Source organism: Oryzias latipes, chromosome 2, assembly GCF_053564925.1.
Source record: "Oryzias latipes strain Hd-rR chromosome 2, Olatipes_Hd-rR_3.1".
In the NCBI taxonomy this organism is placed as follows: domain Eukaryota; kingdom Metazoa; phylum Chordata; class Actinopteri; order Beloniformes; family Adrianichthyidae; genus Oryzias; species Oryzias latipes.
The window spans coordinates 39408846-39431134 of NC_136238.1; the positions used below are offsets into that span (position 1 = coordinate 39408846).

At 43.2% G+C, this 22289-nt stretch overlaps 1 pseudogene across 1 annotated transcript; it reads right to left on the bottom strand.

Annotated features, from left to right (window-relative positions):
* Window positions 1–34: 34 nt before the first annotated feature.
* On the bottom strand, window positions 35–4349 carry LOC101174981 (uncharacterized; annotated as a pseudogene). The gene is made up of 3 exons (XR_013651505.1): window positions 3499–4349; window positions 3024–3147; window positions 35–1296 (listed from the first exon to the last, which is right to left on the bottom strand). The product of XR_013651505.1 is annotated as an uncharacterized LOC101174981 (transcript).
* Window positions 4350–22289: the final 17940 nt, after the last annotated feature.

Here is a 22289-nt window from a genome sequence, read left to right on the forward strand (position 1 = left end):
ATGTCAAAACAAAACTGTGAACACAAAAACTAGCTTAACACATTCAAAGAAAACTTTATTGGTTGTGAAAAGCTTACAGTTTGTGGGTAAAAAAAAATCCCTGAAGTTTGAATGTGGAAGGAAAGATCCACCAAAAACAAAGAGCGCAGGATTTGGAATCTCTTACCAGGCATTCTGGGACCTGAGAGAGTTTCCTCAAAGTCAGAAAACGTTCAGAAGTCTGACTCGTCAGAGAAGTCCGCCTGCTGCGTCCAGTGCAAACGCTTCGACCTCTTCTTCCTCTTCCTCTCGCCCATCAGCATGGCGGCCAGCACCGTTATCACCACGGTGACGGTGATGATGAGCACGGTGACCGTCTCGGCGATGCACAGCTCGCTGTCCACGTCCATCAGCAGGTAGCCCTGCAGGACGGCCGGCTCCCTGCAGGTCAGGTTGTAGTAGTCGTCCAGGAAGAGCCTCTGGATGCTGCGCAGCTTCCGGAAGACCCTCTGCAGCTCGCACTCGCAGTTCCACGGGTTCCCCTGCAGGAGGATGTGGGTGCTGTAGGAGTGAATGCTCAGGAAGGTCTTGAAGCCGACGCTGGACAGCTGGTTGTCAGCCAGGTTGAGGAGCGTCAAGCTAGTGAGCGGGTTGAAGACGCCCGTGTCCATGGTGCCGATCCTGTTCCCGGCAAGGTTGAGGATCTCGAGGGAGCGCAGCATGGAGAAGGCGCCGCTCGTCAGGGATGTGAGCCTGTTGTCCTCCAGGTGGAGTTGGCGCAGGCTGCTCATGGAGGTGAAGGACCGGCTGTGGATGGCTTGGATGCGGTTGCTGGTCAGGTTTAGCCTCTGCAGGCTGTCCAGGTGCAGGAAGCTCCGAGTGTCCAGGCTGGTCAAGTGGTTGTGGGCCAGTTGCAGCTCCCGCAGGAAGGTCAACCCCACCGAGAACCCCGCCGTCAGGGTGCAGATGCGGTTCCAGCTCAGGTCCAGCTTCTGCAGGAACTCCAGCTGGGAGAAGCTGCCGTCCTCCACAACACTGATGTTGTTGTTCTGCACCAGCAGCACCCTCAGCTTGCGGTTCTTGTCGAAGGTGTGCTTGGGGATGACGGAGATCAGGTTGTCGGAGAGGTCCAGAAGCTCGGTGGAGTCGGGAATGATGCCGGGCGGCTGGGTGAAGAAGGCCCTGGAGCAGATGGTGAAGCGGAGGTCTTCTCGGCAGTCGCAGCCAGGATCGCACCTCGTCACGTTGGACCTGGAGGACACCTGGGCCACCAACCAGAGAAGTAACATCACCTGGCCCAGAAAGCCCAACATCTTCCTGAAACAGACAGAAACTGCAAACATGTACACATTTTTGGATTCCAGAACATTTCAATTTGTGGAAAAGCATCTTGAAAACCTCATTGTCACCAAAGTCTTCATCAGTCCTTGATCAACTTAACCCTTTGAAGCAATAACACGTATTCAAGCGGCTACATCCCGTAAAATATCAATGTCAGCACGGTCCAAAACTGCTGCGAAGCTACGCAATACTATCAGGCTCTATGGACAAACCGTGCGGCTATTGATCGCGCGTTGAAAGGTCCAACGTTGACCAATCGGGGGACTCCGATTTGGTAGTGACATACGAAGGAAGCGGAGAAACTAATCAAATTTGTCTGGTGAACCCAGAGACATCGACGAGTCTGACGATGTCTGTTGTTTAAAAATAAGACAAACCAAGGCCACTCCCTTAACACGACAGTAATCCGTATCCACTATTGCAAGAGCGATAGCAATGAACCGGTTCCGTTTGGGGTCCAAATGTCGTGATTTGTACCACTTTGAAATTTCGCATCAAGCCTCTTCCAACTGTGGGTGGCAGACATGCACTATTAAACAGTAGAAGAAGAAAAAGAAGAAACCCCTCCCTGCTTGTCCAGTGTGAACACCATAGGCTAAATGCCCATTCAAGAACTCGCAGCTCAACTGATCGCATAAATGGTTGAAGAGTTATGGAATGTCAAAGAAACTGTGTTGTTTAAGTGTCACCGTCGACATCTCCAGTGTTAAAGGGGTTAAATAAGTAAATTGGTGTTATACCTTGGTCTGGGTGAAAACTCGATTCTGATTAGCTGCTGGGTGTGCATTAAAACCTGATAACCGCACAGTGAAAAAAGTTCCGGTCAGCTTTCTTAAATGTTTGGATTACTGCACCGGCTTCTTTAAAACAACCGTTAGCTACATCATTTGGACAAAAACAAGGGCTAAGAGGTGAACTTTCTCTCTGAACAGTTGCTTTATTCAACTCATTGGAAAGATCAGCACATATATATCGCCGAATCTTTACTGCAGCGGTGGAGCGGCGCGACGTGGACTATTTGTGAGAAAAGCGATCCAAATCGGAAAAAAACAGGAATTAAGGACTAAAAACTGGTAAATATTTATTGCTTTTGTAAGTGACCATGGTATAAGCGGGTTACTGGCCTTCAAAGTGTGCATTATTACTTTTTAACGCACACTTTGAAGGTGGAAGCCTTTCGCGGAGGACGGTTCAGGCTTCCACGGCGTGCGTTAAAAAGTAATAACGCACACTTCGTCGGCCATTAACCCTTACTTAATCTGAATTTAAACCAGTTATTTTACTGAAACCATTCGACTAAAGCAACTTCACGAAGAGAACTTCCTTTTGCTAACAGGTTACAAAAATGGAGTGAAACGCACAGACATGGAAGTCAAGGCAGACAAAGGCAGTTCCTGATTGAAAACATCGCATTTGACCTTTTACATGGGAATCACGTTAGTCAATTGGTTGTGGCAAGTGAAAAGAGTGGTTGCTTAGCAATTCTGGAAAATTTACTTTGGAGTAAAGTTACAAAAATTGGTAGACGTGTTGTTCGGACTGCGACATGAAAAACAGTCAAAGGTTGCTATGGATTTATTGCTTTCAGAGAGGATACAACTTTGTGTACAATTTCAAGTCATTGATTTGCACAGATTCTGTGAGTTGTGGTTTGAATCAAACAGTCAGTGTGGTGTACGTCGTTCATTTCACTTTTTGTTTACCTTATTTGGTGCTTTCGCTCTGCTACAATCACATCTGTAGCCACAGATTTCCTCTTTTGTTCCCGGCTGCAGATCAGCTTTTAATCCTGAAATAATTCAGCCACAGCTGCATCGTGTGATTAAACTGGACGACGGGGACAAGAAGTCATAGAGACGAACGATTTTAGTTGCATCAAATGAAACATTGAAGGCTTAAGTTTTCAGGAGCTTCTCCTTTCACAAATACGATGCTTTTGAGGAAACGTTGAAACAAAAGATGAAACAAAAAAGAGATTTCTGCCTGACAAAAAAAATCCCCACTTTAGAGTCAAAGTTTGGCCATTTTAACGTAAAACAAGACTTTCTTTAAAATCTTTGTATAACCTCCAATCTGCATAAAAGACGCTCCTTTTCATAAAAAAACACATCTGAGAAAAAAATGTTTGAAACTTGATCTCCGGCTACAAACGGAAAAATGACAACAATGCGGTTTTACCTGCAGCAGCTGCTCCGGATGATCCGATCCCAGCGTTTATGTGCCGACAGCCGTCAGCATCCAGTCAGCATCAGGTGGAAACCGGAGGCGGGGGGAGGGGAGGGGGGGGCAGGTGGTCACGGCCCGCCGAGTGACACGACAAAGACGGAGAGATGGAAAGAGACACAGAGAGGAGGGGGGAGGAGGGAGGGCTCGTCAATTATTCACTCGGCTGCTGCTGCTGCTGCTGATGATGATGATGATGAAGGAGGGAGTTTGTGTTGGAAAGGAGGCCGGTCCAGACGGATCTGATGAACCAGAGGCTTATTCTTCATCTGAACACGCTTTACATGGAAAAAGCACAGCAGTAAACACGTTATTTTCTGAATAATATGTCTTAAGTGTGACATTTTTCCAGCTTTTTCTCTTGTCGTTTGGAGAAATTTAGCAGTTTCTGCTTTTTTTTTTTTAACCTTCATCTGTGTTTCCTCACAGATGTTCCAAAAGTTCCGCCTTGTTTGCTTAAATGATAGAAGATGGAAGAATGGAATCCATCAGTTCACTGTCTTAAAGTTTAGAAATTGACGTTTTTTTAATGTAAAAAATGACGATTTACGTGTCATTTTACATTAGGGATTTGTTAAAATCCACAAACAATTTAGGTTCTTTTGGGGTTTTCATGTCTGCAAAGCTTGTAAGTACGACGGAGTATTAGGGTCACCCAAAAAAAAAACCAAAAAAAAACTAAGATTACGAGATTTTATCTCATAAATTTACGAGAAAAAAGTCGTACATTAACAAGGAGAAAACACCAAAGTTGTCTGTTTATCGGAGCCTAGCTTGAAGATGAAATATGTGGAGCCTCTTGTGAAGCTTTATTTCTGGATTATAGGTTTAAAACAAAGAGATTCTGAACCTTTTGGCGACTCAAAATCACATTATTATCCGTGTAGCCATCTTTCCGGGGTTCTGTGTCGGTAAAGCGGAGTTTCATATGTAAAATAAGGAGCTCAGAGACACGTTTGGGTGCAGAGAACCGCTGCAGCCTTTATTCTCCTTTTCATTCACGTAACCTGAAGTTCATTTGTCACATTACGTCATGAACCTGTCATACAAACACCAATGCGGACGTAAACAGTGTAACATACACCCCCTCTTGCAGATGAAACGTCCCGTTTCAACATAAAACAATAAAGATGAAGGAAAATAGTCCGTTATATTAGCATTGGATTGTTGAAAATGCCAAAAAAGTGCTCCTCCTCCTCAGACGGAAGCGTCACACAGACGTAGAAATCTTGTCTTTGGAGGAGGAAGAAAGGATTCAAGTGGACAGCTGCAGGGACACTGATGGCTTCATTGGGCTGCAGGGATCCTGCAAACCAACCATCAATAAATACAACTTTAATGAATCGTAAATCAAACAAATGAGCTTCCAGACATTTGGAACGTTATCAATTAACATTCAGCTCACCTGTTCAACAAAGTTTAGTCGGTCTGCTCTGCAGCGGCGCAGCTTTCACCTGCTGCTCTGCATGCTCACTTCCACTATCTCGTAAATTTACGACTTTTTTCTCCAAAATTTACGAGATAAAATCTTTTTTTTTTTTGGTAAGGCATCCATGTTGACTTTAAATTTTGCCAATGATGGGGGAAAAAAATAAAATAAATATATTTTAAATAATAAAATGTAAAATTTTGTTTAGAAATGTGCAATACTTCATGGATCCTCAAGGGGGTGCCAAAACGAACAAAAAAACCTGGCTGACCCTTTCACACCAAATATGTAAATCATCATGTAAATAAAAACAGAGTAAAAAATAGCATAAAGTCGCTATTTTCTCTGACAGAATCAGCTGATTTACGTTTTTTGTTTGCACAAACAATAAATGTAAATCAGATACAATGATGTCGCCGGCGACACTTAAGTAACACAACTAGCTCTCCACCGTTATGCAAGACTTTACTAATGGAAAGTGGCACAAAGCCCTTACTTTCTGAGAAAGAATCAGCTGATTTATGTGAGTTGCGTAAACACTTAAAGGGTTAAAAAATATATACAATTGCGGGTCTTTACGTGACATTTTCACAGATCTATCAAATATGAACATTAAGACCACAGAAGAAGCATGAGTAAACCAGGCGACGAACACGTAAATCAACGTAAAACATGAACTCTGTGTGATTAATTCTGTTTATATGCAATTCATTAGTGATTTGTGCGTCAATTACGTAATTTAACATTTATGCGATATAAAAGTTTTCCATCTGTGGTACATGAGTCAAAAGTCCGTTAGCAAACGTGGAACGGTCGTGGAAAGCACAAATTGTCACACCCATCTCACAAAAATCATAAACAATTGCATAGGATTTATATAATAATAGCGTTTAGACTTTATAAAATGCACATCAACTGTGTAACACTCAAACGACTAAAAATTTGAACAGCTAAGAACCAAATTCACGTAAAAACCCGTCGTCTGAGACCCCTCGACTGAAATCTGCGCACATCAACGAATGACGAATACAAGACAAAAACTTGAACTATCACGCATGGATCAGGAATGACTGAGATTTCATACATGGAATATGCACCAAATGTACGTAGTGGCTGTGCGATACGGCCCTAAGACATCCTTTTTAAACCCCTCCTCAAAAGTGTTTGAGTCCAGAACTGGAACCTTCAAGAATTCCACATGGGCTGATCAAGCACTTCAGTGTCTTTGGGGTCTACTACCACGCTATGGGCTGTAATGGGGAAAAACTGCTGAGGAACTCTAGATTTAACAATACAGCTTCACACATGGATATTATTTTTATTTGATTTTATTTATTTTTTATTCAAACCAGGAAGTCCCTTGAGATAAAATCTCTTTTTGGAGAGAGACCACATACAAGGGCAAAAGGGCAAAAGCTGGAGCTTTGCTTACAGGATCTTTCAGAATAAAAGCATGAAAATATAGAAAAACATGGACTGAATGAATAAAAATCCAGACAGCTCCTCTAGTAAAGTGTTTTGTAGTTGATGTTTCCACAGAAAACCACTTCCTGCCCTTGTTTTGTTGGACTCCAAACAGGTGGAGCTGGCTAACTAAGGCGGAGTCCACTGATTGGCTGACGAAAGACCTCTAAGTCAAGAGCATGTTTGATCATTTGTGCTCTAAGAAGAAAAGCCACGAAAAATTTTATTTTTAAATTTAGCATTAAGAATGTTGCAAAAAATGCATAAAAATGATAAATTACCACAAAAATATTTAAAATGTTTTTAATGTAACTTCAGAATTTTTGTTTTAGGACATCAATAGGTAAAAAAAAACATCGTCTAAAGCTGTGAAATGATTGAACTAAATCAAATTTTGTGAATAAAACCTCATAGCTGTTGCTGATTATTGAGTTTTTTTAAGCTTTTGTGTTGTCATGCAAACACAGCTGATGTGCTTTTAGAGGCAGGTGTGGTAATCAAATAAAAATGTTTGATGATGGACTTCAATCAACAGGAAATGCTTCATCTGCTGCTTCATTAACATTTTAGGCTTCACCTGAGTTTTTTCCCTGAACTAAAACAGCTGCACTCATAACATTTAGTTGTTAATTTTATAATCTTTATTCTAATCAATTTCAGATTTTTTTGTATACACACACACACACACACACACACACACACACACACACATATATATATATATATATATATATATATTTGAGAATGAGGTCAGGAGCGGCACAGATGTGGCAGATTTTCCTCCGCTGACGCTCCAGTGTTGATCCACCATTGGCAGAGAATTCCCAGCATTCATCCTGGCTCAGCTTTTAACCCACGTTCAAGTGACGCCGATGCTTCAGGGGTTAAAAGGAAAGTCCCCGACTTCATGTTTGGATCACATTCCACTCCAAATGTAACAAAAACGTGACAAACAGGAAGTCTTTGTTTAATATAAAAGTTATCAACTCAGACATTCAACTGTCATTTGGTTACGATTTTCCTTTTTTTTTGCCGTTCCCTTAAAATTTTGAAAGAAATTGACTATTTTCTCAAAAAGAAACATCATCATTAGCAAAATTAGCCTATACACAGACTATCCAGTTTTTGAAGGTAGATTTACGCCGGAGATCCTCATTGTTTGGGGGTACCTCAGAGCATAGTGCTGGGGCACTTCCTCTTTTTTCTATACACACCCTGTTTATCCCAGATTATCCACTTCTTTGCAGATGATACTCTGCTTCACAGCAATAAAGGAAGCCATCAAGGTGGGGCGTGGAGTCCTTCTTTCCCCTTAACCCTTGTGCTATCCTATGCACTTTAACTTGTTAGAGTGCTGGACTACACATCTTTCAGCTTACTTTAAAACTCGGTCCTGGCTCCACCTGCTGGCCATTTATGCTAGGTGGTCTTGCTGAGACTTTCCTGTGTCTATAGCAGTTTTTTAGCAGAAGTTTTTTCTAGAGTATCGACGTCCTGTCTGCCAGGCCTGCAACTAGAGCCACGTCATCAGCATACTTACAAAGTGTCCTTCTTTCATTTCTAAAGCTGATGTCTTTGTGCACAGAAAACTTTAGAAAGTTCTTAATGAAATCTGCATAGAGTGGACCTGGGGATTGAAATACGATGTAGTGGGGTGTTGTTTATATTGTAAAAAGCTAATGAAACGTCCAAATATAACAAATCACTGTGGGCTGTGGAGTCTTATAGCTTGTATCTTAAATCGTAAGAATTGCATCATCAAGACTAATTGGATCGATAGGGACCTGGCTGCAGACAAGGTGGTGCCTGTCTATCCATCTTCGGACGCCGAGTTTTGGGGAACAGAAACATGAAAAACCTCTGTAATGCATTGAAATTAATCCAACCTCTGTTTGCAGCTGCAGCAGCGGCCGGCTGTGTCATCATCTGGCTGACGATCAGAGAGCCGAAGGATTACATTAAGACAGGCACCCCGACACAGAAACACACGAAATCTACTCCAACCTGCATGAAGACACTAATCGTTAATCCGTCGGGATTAACTACATGTTCTGATGGATCTGTGGATGGGAACATTAAAGCCCCGCCCTCTTTGTTCCAATGTGACTACAGTCTTTTCTCTTTAAAATCATGAAATGCTGGATCTTAATTGATGCAGCTTCTTGTGATTCCACTTAATGTTGAAGACAAATGTGTAACATTGATTGAAAGTGCCAGACTCTACGGCTGTATTAAGGTTGTAGTTTGTGCTTTTTACCAGTAGAGGGCAGAGCAGGTCAAAAAATGAGCGACATGTAACGCACTCATTTTCAACTCAAATGTTTACAGAAATAGAAATAAAATATAAAATGCTGAACTTTTACGATTGGTTTTACTCTGTACTGATCTGTTTTTTTGGTAAATTCTGATTTATTGGGGGGTTTATTAACAATCTTTTCAAGCTGCGTGACGCCACCAACAGCCCACAGTAGGAGGTCTGTCTGTCAGGGTCTTACCTCACATGCACTGCAGGTTCATGCTGGTCCAATCGGGTCCTCCTGCTAGGTGTTAGTCACGGGTCGTAGTTGCAGTCCGACATCTGTCTGGTTGATATCAGGTCAGCTGATTCTGGATTTCATTAACAACCACACATATCTCAGCTCGGGCCGATTTGTATGTTATTATATATATTGGAAGGGGGGAGGGGTGGTTCTTTCGGTAAGTGAAGACCTTGACCCCCATGTGGCAAAAAAAAGGGTCTACTTGCAGATTTTCCAGTTTCTCCAACAGGAATTCATCCATTTTCCAAACATGCTGTATCCCTACTGGGGTTGCTGGAGCCTATCCTAGCTAGCTGGCAGTCCAACACCACCAAGACACTCATTCACACCAAATGGATGCATTAGATTCACCAATTTAACCCATGAAGCATGTTTTTTTTTGGTCTGTGGGTGGAAACCGGAGAGCCCGGACAAACCCCCGGCAAACACGAGGAGAACATCCAAACTCAGCAACTCGTGAGGGCGGCCGTGGTGCAGCGGTAGGGCGGTCAACCCATGATCGTAATATTGCAGGTTCGATTCCCGCCTTGCACGCCCATGAGTCGAAGTGTCCTTGGGCAAGACACTGAACCCCACCTTGCCTCTGGGGGTAGGCGGGCGCCTGTGTTTGGCAGCGGAGCCGCCACCAGTGTGTGAATGTGTGAGTGAATGTGCGTGTGACTGGGTGAATGGGTCTGTGACTGTAAAGCGCTTTGTCCTTGTAGGAAGAAAGGCGCTATATAAGTATCCGCCATTTACCATTTACCATTCAAACTCAACACAGAAAGAGCCGGGATTTTAACTTTTGGATGTGAGGAAGATGTGCTAACCACTACACCGTGCAGCCCCTAACAGAAATCTAAACAGACGAAAAACTTCAGTTTTTAGCTGAATGGGTGTATCACTTCATCAGCTGCTAAAAGAAATTAGCTTAGCTAGCAAAGCTACCGTCCGTTTCTCACACCTCTGTCCAAAACGCTCACTTCAGAACGCCTCTGGTGACATAAAAAAACCTCCAACAGCTCATCTAAGTGTTATCTGATACAATAAGTGTGAAAACGTACAATGTGCTAACGAATGTCAGCTCGTTAGCACCCCCGCTCCCATCCCACATGGCAGCTGTGGCACGGTGACGGGAGGAGCCTGGAGGAAGTCTGGTAAACCTACAGATTGTCCCAGCCGCCGTCAGCTCCTCCATCAGATCATCACGCAGGGGGCAACGGAGGATCTGCCCCTCCTACAACCCAGCCCCCACCCCCTCAGGATCTTTATCCTAAATTTTGTCCAAAAAAGGCAACAAACTGTAAATTTAGATATATGAAAGTGACTTTTAGTGTGAAAAACCCAGAAATACAAAATATGGCATTTCACAATAAAAGCACAAAAGTGTATCATAAAATAAAAATTAAAAAAAGATTTAATTTGGTATAAAAAAAAAGCTCTGTAAAAGAAATAAACCAAGATCTCAAACGAGAATTCTAAAAAAAAATGTCAAATAAAAATTTAAAATAAAATAAAATAAGTAAAAAATGGAAAAGTGATGAGAGACGTACAAAATGATTCCAAAATAAACACTCATAGTTGGAAATAAATCATAGTTGAAACAAAAACAGTTTTAAAAGAATACCACAATATTACAAATGAAGCAAATAGAACTAAATTTAATCCACTCAAACTCAAAATAAAGCCTCTTTTAGTTTAGCATTTGCTTCTCCTTAGTTATTTTACTGCCAAAAGCAATTGTTTCTATTTGTCAATTGAGCAAAGGTGACAAGAAACGTCAGTTTTCTGGTTGAATCTCCAGTGAATAAGATCACACGTCTCCGCGGTGCGACGCTGACGGCACCTCTGACTGAGTGTGAAGCCATTCCTCTGAATCACCGTCATCGCCGCCATCTTCATCACCATCAGCACAGTCCAACACTTTGGATCAAGCAGAGAGAGTTGCAGAGGGAGAAGAGAAATCGCCTTCATGCAGTTAATGCAAAGAATGTTTACTGAAATTTTACCCGATAACCATAACCTGGTAAAACAGGATTTCTTACCGTTGTCGTTTAGTTATAACTCCCTAAGTAAACCTTTTTATGTTGTCTGGTTTGGATTATTTAAATGAAACTGATCTCTGTGACATAGAGTCCCTCCAGTTCCGGGTTACACAGCAGGACGCGTGGCGTGCCTCTCTGCGAATACAACTATCTTCAAATTACTTAAAAGGTTGATTTTCCCCAAAAAAGAGAGCTGTCCATGCCCCCGAAGAAACCACAGGAATACGAAGACCTCAAAAAGACTCTTGACATTATTCAAGAAACGCTGAAAAGTTTAATGGAACAAGTGTCGGCTAAGCTAACGCCACTTTGGGAGATGATGGAAGAGTTCCGAAGATTTCGGTCTCAAAACGAGCAGCGAGAAAACCGGGTCGAGATTCTGGAGAAAAGACTGGACGATGTGGAACAGCAAGTAAGGATGAATAATGTCATTCTCACTGAAGTACCGATCAAGCCTCAAGCGAAGCTGAATGCAGCTGGAGCTAGCACTGCTAATGCTAGCGTAGCTAGCAGTGCTAATACGGAGATCGGTGCAGAGTCTTTGGAGCAGCAAATACATTCATTTCTCACATCTAAAGGGATTTCCCTGGATCTCAATACCATCGAGACCTGCCACCTGCTCCAAAAATTGATAAATTGATTCAAAAATCTTTCCTAATGTAGCATAATTTTGCACATGTTTTTATCTTTTGATATTTGATGAAATTTTGCTATGAAAATTCCTGAAACAGTGTTGTGTCTACTTTACTGATATAGTATTATGTTTTATTCATATGAATGGCTTTAATAAGTAACATAATCTGCATATATTTCAGATGACTGATCTGCATTTGCCATGTTGATTTCTAAAATAGTTATTTTTGACGTAATACTTAAGTAATTCATCTTTGTCATGTGCTTTATCGATATCTTATGATTTTTAATTTTGTCTGATAAAAACTGGGAACCGGATATTGATAAATCATGTAATAAAATGGTTATAGTATAACCGAGTGGGATTATATAAATTCCCTTCCTTCCACTCCCTTTCAAGCAATATTTATTAATATGTCTAATTATCCTAAGTTTGATTAGTTACTGTTTGAATGTATAACTGATGTTTATGTTGCTGTTGTGTATTATTTCTACTTAATTGCTTGAAATAAACCATTTCAAATCAAAAAATCAAAGGTGTCCATTCTTGGTCCACTGCTTTTAAGCTTCACCCTCCACACTGAGTCAATGGAGATGTGATCAGCTATGCAGACGACACCCCGAAAGACAGAAAATTCATACATGGAAAATGCGTGAAATGTACGTGACGTGATATAAAAGTTATACATTGGTGGTACATGCACGAAAGGTCCGTTAGACATGCGTGGAAAGGTCGTGGAAAGCCACAAATTTGTGTACGCATCACAAAAATCCCTTCACAATTGCATAAAATTTATGTCAAACTTGCGAATAAACTACATAAAGTATCAGAAATTCTGAACAGCTGAAAATTAAATTCACATAAAGACCCTCGACGGACATCTGCGGACATCGACGGATGACGAACGCAAGAAACACTTTACGTAGATAACACGTGTCAAAAAAAGAGTGAAATTTCATTGATGGAAAATGCACACAATGTGTGTGACACGGCCTCAAGGCCTCACAGTTTTTCTTTACTTTAACCGTTTTTTACAATTTAAGCACTTGGAGCGGGAAAGACTACAAACGGCCACGAAAAAAAACGGCCAGTACTTTCCGTCTGACCTCCAATCGGTGCGATTGTGAGTTTCCAGACAGTCAATAAGGAAAACACCTCCAGGGAAACTGGTGGAGAAAGTGTGCTTGCTGGGTTAGACGCACACACACACACACACACACACACACACAACCACACAGGGTCTCTAGTGGTCTCTGGTTGTCAGTGTGGATCTATCACACCAACAGGAGGGAGGCCATGAACTCCAAACCAGCACTCTTTCTTCCTTTCCTCCTCGTCTTCTTCCGCGCTTCTTTACTTACTCTTCCTTTCGACCATCTCCATTCATTTTGAGCACTTTCCTTTTTCCGCTCCTCTTAAGTGTTCACTTTTTTTTTCCCCCATCAGTGCCGTCTTAAGGTTGCGCGTTTGGTATTTAGGTCAAGGTTGTGTTCCTGCTCTTCGGTGTGGACGCCCGATGCCAGCGCGCGCGCACACACACACGCACACACACACACAGACAGACACACTCAACACAGGCTGCATTTTCAGCAGCCAAGCGTGTGATCGCCCCTTGAGATGTCAGAGCTTTTAGGTCAGGCTGATCCGTGAGCTTCCAGGAGACCCCGTAAAAACCTGCAGCGGAATGTTGGAAAACCTCTGAATTATTGAGCATGGTTGTATGAGAGAGGGCACAACAAACACGGGAGGACGGAAACACAGACTGCATTGGAGCATCCCCAGCCAACACCTGTTGGAGACGGCATCAACGTCCAATTAAAGGGAAACCATAAATTATCTGGCATATGACGACAGAAATATTTTTAAACTTTGAAAAAGAGTGCAATAAAATTAGTGAAATGGGGTTTAAACACAACTAATGTCAGTAATTTTCATTATGTCACCATGGTAACTGCAAGACAAAGTAGTTACCAAAATCTAACCTACCTCTAAGATCGAAATTTTTAGTCACGTTCGTTGAAAACATCCTTCTCAAAGAGTGACACATTCAAGTAGGTCCTATGCTATGCTTCATCAATATGGCTAACAAAAGCGTACAAACTGATTTTGTGTTAACGATGTTTTCCATATTTGTTATAGCAACAAAAAATAAGGTCCCAACTTAAATACATCAGTGTATAGTTTAGTTCTCTCCTGCAAACAAAATTTACTAAAAAAAATAAAAATTGAAAAACTTATTTAAATTAAGACATGAAAATTGTAAGACTTTCTTTTGGCAAATGTTTATATGAAAATGTTTACATGAAATTCTATTGTTGCTACGGACCCGTGCCTTACATACAATGGTTGCTAACAAAAAGTGAGAAATTTAGTTTGACTTAAAGACATGAAAATTTTAAGAATATATTTATATTTATCAGACTTAAAAAAAATCTACGGTTGCTATGGACCATTGCCTTAATTGAAGGAATTAAATAAAAGAACATTTCATACAATGGTTGCTATGAAAAAGTGAGAAATTTACTTCAACTTAAAGACATGAAAATTGAAAGACATGTTTATCAGCCTGAGACATAAAAAAAATTCTATGGTTGTTATGGACCAATTCCTTAATTGAAGTATGTAAATTATAAGAACTTTTTATTCAATGGTTGTGCTATTTTTTTGTTAAAGGTCATATTTAGCGAAACAAAGCATCATTTCAGAGAGATAGTTCACCTAAAATAGAACATTCAGGCTGTGTGACAGGAACCTCTCATACAGGTGTCCATTATCGCTTTTTATTGGAAACCCTGAAGTCAATCAGAATCCAGTATTCACCTAGATCAGTGTTTTTCAACCAGTGTGGCACACTAGTGTGCCGTGGGAGATGGTCAGGTGTGCCGTGGGAAATTGTCCTCATACACTGATCTAAAATCATTCCCATCTCCAGGATATCAGCTCTGTGTTCATCCAAGCAGGCCCTGATAAAACACTGAGTAGTTAGGAATATGAAAGATCGTTAAAGACTTTTTTCTTTGTGTTAATTTGATTTTATTAAAGACATTTTGATAAGAATGACGGTACCGCGATTTAGCCGCAGCTTCAGCTCTGTTTTTGGAAAAGTCCCGCCCCTTTAACTGTCTCTGTCAATCATTCTTGGAGGCTTAATCACACGTCATCCGTCTGACCAATCAGAAGTGGTTAAAGTCTTCACTTCCTTGTTCCGATTCTGCTCATAAAGTTGCACAGTTTCAACAAAAATACCAGCTAAAGCGCGTCTTTAGCGGTGTAGCTGTCCACAAAATCCGGTATCAGACCGTGGAACAAGTGAACAAAACAAAGAAAGCTCAGAGATGCTAGTATATCTGTCATCGGCGGTTGTTCGAACTACATCTCCCATTATGCATAGGGTTAAAGTGACAGCGTGTCAGCGCTGCAATAAGTCTTCCTTTGACGTCTTGAACCCACAACGAACACACATAGAACAGTTTTTAAATCTTTTAACTTAACTTTTATTACATCTTTTAGAAAAAACAGCTGCAACTTCCAGCTTTTTCACAAAAATGCATGTGAGATCGCAGACGGACTGTAGATCAATTCAGATTGAGTTTATCCTTTTTTTTTTTTTTTTGGTTGCTGGTGTGCCGCAGGATTTTTTATCAAGGTCAAAGTGTGCCATGGCTCAAAAAGGTTGAAAAACACTGATCTAGAGCATGGCATAACATTTGATTCTCTCTTGTGGTTGAGAAAAAAGTATTGGCAGCTCATAATGGGCAGTGGAGGAGAGGAAATCCATATTTTCCAAATTTTCCATTAAAAAAAAAAAAAAGTTAGTTCTTCCATCTGAAAACACACCAGATGCCACTGTTTCTCCAAAAACAAACCTTTTCGTCTTGTTTACCCACAGTCACAGAGGACACTCATGAGGGTGTGTTTGTGTGCTAAAGGTCGGACCGTCACCGGGAGCTTCAGAGTTCGAACCTGCTGTCAACCGCCGATGGTATGTGTGTGTGTGTCTGTCACTCAAACGTCCAGCCCGTGATCCAACCTGAGCGTCACGCTGAGGCTGCAGGTACAACGCCAACACTCAGTAAAGGTCAGGGCAGCCCAGGGCTGAACGTGCACACACAGGTCCTCTGAGGCGGCGTGACCTTTCCCTTCGAGGCGAGTTCACTTCAAGCAAAGCCATTTTTTTTCCGTGAAGCTCATCTCCGGCTGACCAACCGCTGCTCCATCCACGTCTGTCCCGCCTTTAACTCAGATTAAAATGAACCGTGTTCCATCTGCAACGCTTGCTATTTAATATGATTTGGTTTTCCACGCTGACGCACTTTGGAGGATTGTTTCCATGGCTGGAATAAAAATAAAGTTTAATTATCACATTATGGAGGACAAAAGCTGTGCTTTGTTCTGGGCGCTGGCAGTAGCGGCTCATGTGACAGGAGAACAAACTCCGTCAACTGTAGTGAACTGCGCCGTAAGCGAATCATCCGACCCTTATTGCAGTTAGAATCCAACAAATACAACAATAACAGGTTGTGGCTGCAGGCCTCACAGGCGGCGCCTAATCGCCCTCACCTCGTCCTGCAGACGAAGCTGCTTCTGGGCGCCACTACAACCAGGCGACCGTGTGGTCACATTTAGTTTAAAGTCGTGACCCCGAAGCGATGATTGTTCACCTTTACGTTCTGTTTTCTTAGTATCATCAGGCTAGCTAGCCGCTAGCTCACACAAAGTTATTGACGAGTTCAGCTCAAGTGTGGCGTTATGATAGCATCACCGGACGTCACAAGTGTGTGCAACTTACAAATACTTCACCACACCCTTACACAAGAATGGTACGTTCCATTTTCATGATGTCCCTTGAAGTGGCCGCACGGGCCTCGAGACATGTGTGCGTTCCCCTTCAAGATCCGCCTGCGCCTCTCTACGACCCTCCACAGGCCTGGAGGACCCTTAAACTTGCAAGTTGTAGAGTCCTCCAGTTGTAATAAAGTTTTTGATTTTTTTTGTGCCAAATTTAGTCAAGAGGACCTGGCTGCAGACATCTTGTTGTCTGTAGCCAGACATGGTAAAAATTTCACCAAAAAGTTCCAAGTTGATTGAATTCCTGGGTACCCGACATGGGTACCCTACCCTGGGTTGGGTCCCCATGTCTTTGTGTTTCTGCAAACATCATGTTTTTATTACATCATGAATTTGGTTTATGTTGCTCGTCTTTCATTGCGTCAGTGGTCCCAGCCCTCAATGATTCGCACAGGTGGTTTGGCAAAGACTTTTATGTCGGATGCCCTTCCTGACACAACCCTGTATTTTATCTGGGCTGGGGACTGGCACAGGGGACCATGGGATGGCAACATAGTTAGGGTCTTGCCCAAGGACCCACACTAGATATACCTAACTGCGCCCCATAGGAAACAAACCCAGGTTTCCCCACACGGCAGCCCTACATGCAACCAACTGAGCCAAATGTTTATGTCGCTGTTTCTCCGGTGGGGCCCTGCGTTGGGCGCTCCCAGCGCGGCGGGGGGGCTGCTCTCCTGGTTGGGCTGGGGCGGCGCTCTCTTTCCCTCCGTGCCTCCCTGCTTTCTGGCTCTGGGGGCCTTGCGGCGGTCCTGCTGGCCCTGGCCTGGGTGGCGGGCTTGGTCGCCCGGGCGGCGGTTGTTCCCTGCCGGTTCCCGTGTGGCGTTGGGGGGATTCCAGCTGCCGCTGCTGCTGCGGTGGGGGTCTTGGGGTGGGGATGGCTGGGCACTCTCCCTCCTTCTTTTCACGTTCCACCATCCATTTTAGAAGAACATAAACACTCACCTGAACACAGGTGTTAGCTTACCTTTGCACTAACAGTTTGCATGATTGAATGACTGAAATATTTCACACTAGTTGGTTTTAAGGCATAAGTATGCGTGTGAACACTATCTGTTTTGTGCACATGTCGACAGGTGGACATTTTTGCAGCTAGCAGGTGTGTTTATAACATTTGAGTGTGTGTGTGGACAGGCCCCGCCCTTTTTGTTATACATTTGAACCTTACCATAATGATTAACAACCAGTAAACTTGTTGCTTTATGCTGCTTCATGGTCTTATCCCCCTTCCCCTCCTATTATCACCCTCCTACCCCCCCCATCTCTAACGTCCCTCTCTCTTCTTCCCCTCTTTCCTTTTCCGTCCGGTCCAACACCAAAGATTTTCAAACATGATTGAAATTAATAAAGTTTGGCCTCAATTACAAAAGGGGTTTATTCAGTCATACCTTTGGTTTGTCTGAAGATTAATAACCCCTCTTGTTAAAGTAAAATATGTCCAACACAAGAGGCCCTCAGCTCTCATCTGTCTGCCTAGCTGTTGGACAGGACAAGTTAAAAAAAAAAAAAAAGTTTATGTCGCAAAATAATCCAACATGTCTGCAGAAAATTCACAGCTTCAACCACCACTCTAAGGTCAAGAGGCAAAAATATTCCAACTTCTCAGGTTCTACAGCGTTTAGCTAGTTTGGAGATGTCTGACTAAACATTTAGGGCAACAACAGTAAAGCACGGTGGCTGAGGGATGATAATATGGGATTGATCTGCTTTTGTAGGACCTGAACTACGTTTGGGTCATTTGTCACGTTATGCTCTGATAGTAGCAGCAAAGCAATGACAGAACTGTCAACCGTTTACGTGATTAGTGTAAACTAATTTTGACGTGGTGAAAAATAAAAGTTTTGCGCCATTACACAACAATTAGTAATGTGCTACAGTTTGGCACATGGCCGATATGACTGGCCGCTTTTTTCCGCAGTAGAATCAGCCAATTATGTTGATTGCATAAACAATCAAAGAGTGATGCTGCGTTCACAGAGGCAACACGCTTTCAAGCTAGTCTATGTAAATCACGTAAATGCGCATTATGGGTTCCCACGTTAGCGCATTCCTACGCAAGATTCAATGACCATTTTCGGGCTCTACGTACAAAACGTTAAACGAGCATTCAAAGTTCAATCAGTTGACCAATCAGGGATTCGTATTAGGTAGTGACGAATTGATAGCGTCCGTTTCGATTCACAAAAATGCCAATTGATCGTGGATGAGAAATTAATAATTGCGATTTGAGTCTGCTCAGAATTATATAGTCCTAAATATATTGGAATAGAACCGCCAAAGATTCACGAGATTTGCACCGCTTTGAACATTTCGCACCTGGTATCAGGTAGTCCAGCGTGAACAGCTTGTGCTAAAAAACGTGATAAGCGTGTTCTTGAACATGTGGTATTATACATGTTGGGGGTAACACCCTAGTGAGGGAGACGTCATGAGAGGCGGGCCCACTAGGTGGCACAGTAGCGAGAGTTCAGGACTGTATGTTTGTTTCCGGTGGTTGAATAAAACAGTCTACAGCACGTCCCGTCCCGGAGCCTTCTTGATAAAGCAACAACACAACATGGTGTCAGAAGTGGGATGCTGTTGGACTGACTGAAAAAAAAAGTTAAGAAAAAAAAGAAAAGAGCGGCGGAGCATGGCAACTTCAAGGCATGTCGGAGGACGAAATGGCAGCGACGCGAGCTACCCCGTGTGCTACGTTTACCATACAACCTCCTGAGTCGTTTGACTTCACAAAACCACGAGAATGGGAGCGATGGATAAGACGTTTTAAGCGCTTTCGGCTCGCAAGCAACCTAAGCGCAACGTCGGAAGAAAACCAGGTAAACACTAGGGCTGCACGATATGAGGAAAACTTGCGATATGCGATATTAGTGATCAATATTGCGATAACGATAAATTTGCGGTAAATAAACAAATAGAAAAATAAACAAAAACATCATTCCCATTTCATTGCAACAGTTCAAAAATTATACTCCAAATGACCCTCATCGACATGGGGGACAAACGTCAGGGTGGCTAACCCTGGTCCTCAAGAGCCTCAACCCTGTCTGTTTTCCAATTCTCCCTAGACTGCTCGATAATGATAACCAAAATCAGGTGTGTTCAGTCAATCAGGATGTGAAATCACTTGAGTCAGCCAATCAACAGCAAGCTGGTTAAGGAGAGCTGGAAAACAGGCAGGGTTGAGGCTCTTCAGGACCAGGGTTAACATAATAGGCCTCCATCTGATTGGTCAACAATGGGAAGGCGTCCATCTGATTGGTCAAAGCATAAAGGGATTTATTTGATTCGTTAAAAGCGTCAAGCTTCAATAAGATTGTTTTAACACATTTTGGGTTTGCGATTTATTGCGATATTCGCCGTCTTTTGCGATATGCATATTGCAGAGCTGGATATTGCGATAACGATAAATTTGCGGTATATTGTGCAGGCCTAGTAAACACGTTGGTTTACTGCATGGGGGACGAAGCAGAAGACGTGCTGAGAGTGCTAACGCTAACGGCGGATGAAAGGAAAGAGTATGCAGCGTTAAAAGCCGGGCTAGATTCGTTCTTTGTGCCCAAGAAGAACGTAATTTATGAAAGAGCCACATCGGCGTGTGCAGCAGCCGGAAGAAACTGTGGATTCCTTCATAACGGCGCTTTATGGGCTAGCCGAACACTGTGACTATGGACAGCTATGTGACGAACTGATCCGCGACAGGTTAGTGGTTGGCCTGAAAACATAGCCCTGTCTGAAAAGCTACAGCTAGATGACAGACTAACCCTGGACACTGCCATCATAAAAGCTAGGCAATCTGAAGAAGTTAGGCGACAGCAGTCAGACTTAAGAGGAGAAAGCAGCAGTGCTAAGTGCTCAAATGTCGATGCTGTTCAAGCTAAGAACTACAGAAAGCCCAGATTTCCCACTAAGGTTCAAGCACAGTCACAAATGCAGACCAAATTCAGACAAAATGCACACCCACCTCATGCACAAAAGCTAACCTGCAAAAGATGTGGGAAGGTGCCCTCACATGCAAAATCAGAATGTCCTGCAAAAGAAGCTGCATGTCACACGTGTGGGAAAAAAGGACATTATGGCAAAGTTTGCAGAAGCAATATAAAGTCTGTGAATGCAGAGGAAGAAGGTTTTTTTCTAGGAACTGTTGATGCTGGTGCAGACCCATGGTCGGTGCAGCTTCAAGTAAGACACAAGAAAGTGTGCTTCAAAATAGACACTGGCGCTGACGTTACTGCCCTACCCGCCGATGTTTATCGGGAAATAACAGGAGGAGAAGCTGCAAAGCATCTGGTGAAGCCAAAGCGTCTGCTGTTTGGACCAGGTGGCAACGTGCTTCACGTCCTGGGGGTTGCAAAAGAAACACTGCGCAGCGGCAAAATGACAGCCTCAGAGGACATTTATGTAGTGGAGGATCTTCATACTGCCCTGCTGGGGTTACCAGCTATAAAACAGCTTCAGCTTGTGTCCAGAATTAACAACATCACCATGGAGACGGTGAAACAGTTATATCCCCGTCTGTGTAGCGGTCTAGGCCTTGTGCAGAGGCCATATTCAATCAAACTGCAACCAGATGCTGTGCCCTTCTCTCTGCAGACTCCACGCAGGGTCCCACTACCTCTCATGGGCAAAGTGAAGGAGGAGATAGACCGCATGGAAAAAATGGGCGTCATCACCAAAGTTGAAGATCCCACTAGGATCCAAACATTTGGAATGAGGCTCATGCGCTACAACTACAAAATCACACATGTTGCTGGCAAAAATTTTTGGACAGCAGACACCCTGTCACGCGCCCCCCTCAGAGCATCAGGAGCACACGCAGGTGCAAGCCTGCTTGAGGACACTAACATCTATGTGGACTCTGTCATCAGCAACCTTCCTGTCAGTGGAGACTATCTAAGCAACCTTCGTGATCATCTGAAAGCAGACAGTGCATGTGCTGCGCTGATGGAGTTCTGCAGAGATGGGTGGCCCGATAAAAACAGACTGCAGGGGGTGTTGAAACAGTACTGGCCTGAAAGAGCGGTACTTACAGAGCACGATGGACTGCTGCTGCGGGGCACAAGGCTGGTCATCCCATCGGCTTTGCGTAATGATGTGTTCGAAAAATTGCACGAAGGACACATGGACGTGACAAAGTGCAGGGAAAGGGCCAAACAAACAGTATGGTGGCCGGGGCTCAGTAATCAGTTAAGTGACATGGTGTTAAGATGCAGAACTTGCATCCAAGAGAGAACCAATGTTAAAGAGCCACTGATGCCAAGTCAGATGCCGGACAGGCCTTGGCAAAGACTCGGAGCTGATCTGTTCACACTGGACAGCAAAGAATATCTGCTCGTTGTGGATTATTTTTCCCGTTTTGTGGAAATTGCACAGCTCTCATATACACGGTCCATGGACGTAGTGGTGCACCTGAATTCGATTTTTGAACGTCATGGCATTCCTCAGGTTCTTGTGACAGATAACGGGCCGCAGTTCTCAGGTAGCCATTTTCAGGCTTTTGCAGCATGTTACGGCTTTGAACATGTAACAAGCAGCCCCAAGTTTCCACAAAGTAATGGAGAGGCCGAACGCGCTGTACAGACTGTAAAGAGACAGCTGAAAAAGTCATCTGATCCGTACCGTGCTTTGCTTGCGTACAGGGCAACACCTCTACAAAACGGCTACAGTCCAGCTGAGCTGTTAATGGGGCGTCGACTTCGCACTACAGTTCCTGCCCTTCCGTCCCTGTTGGATCCAGCTCTGCCTGACTACAACGCGTTGGGAGCCAAAGAAAGGGAGAAGAGGCGGACAGATGCAAGAACCTTTGACAA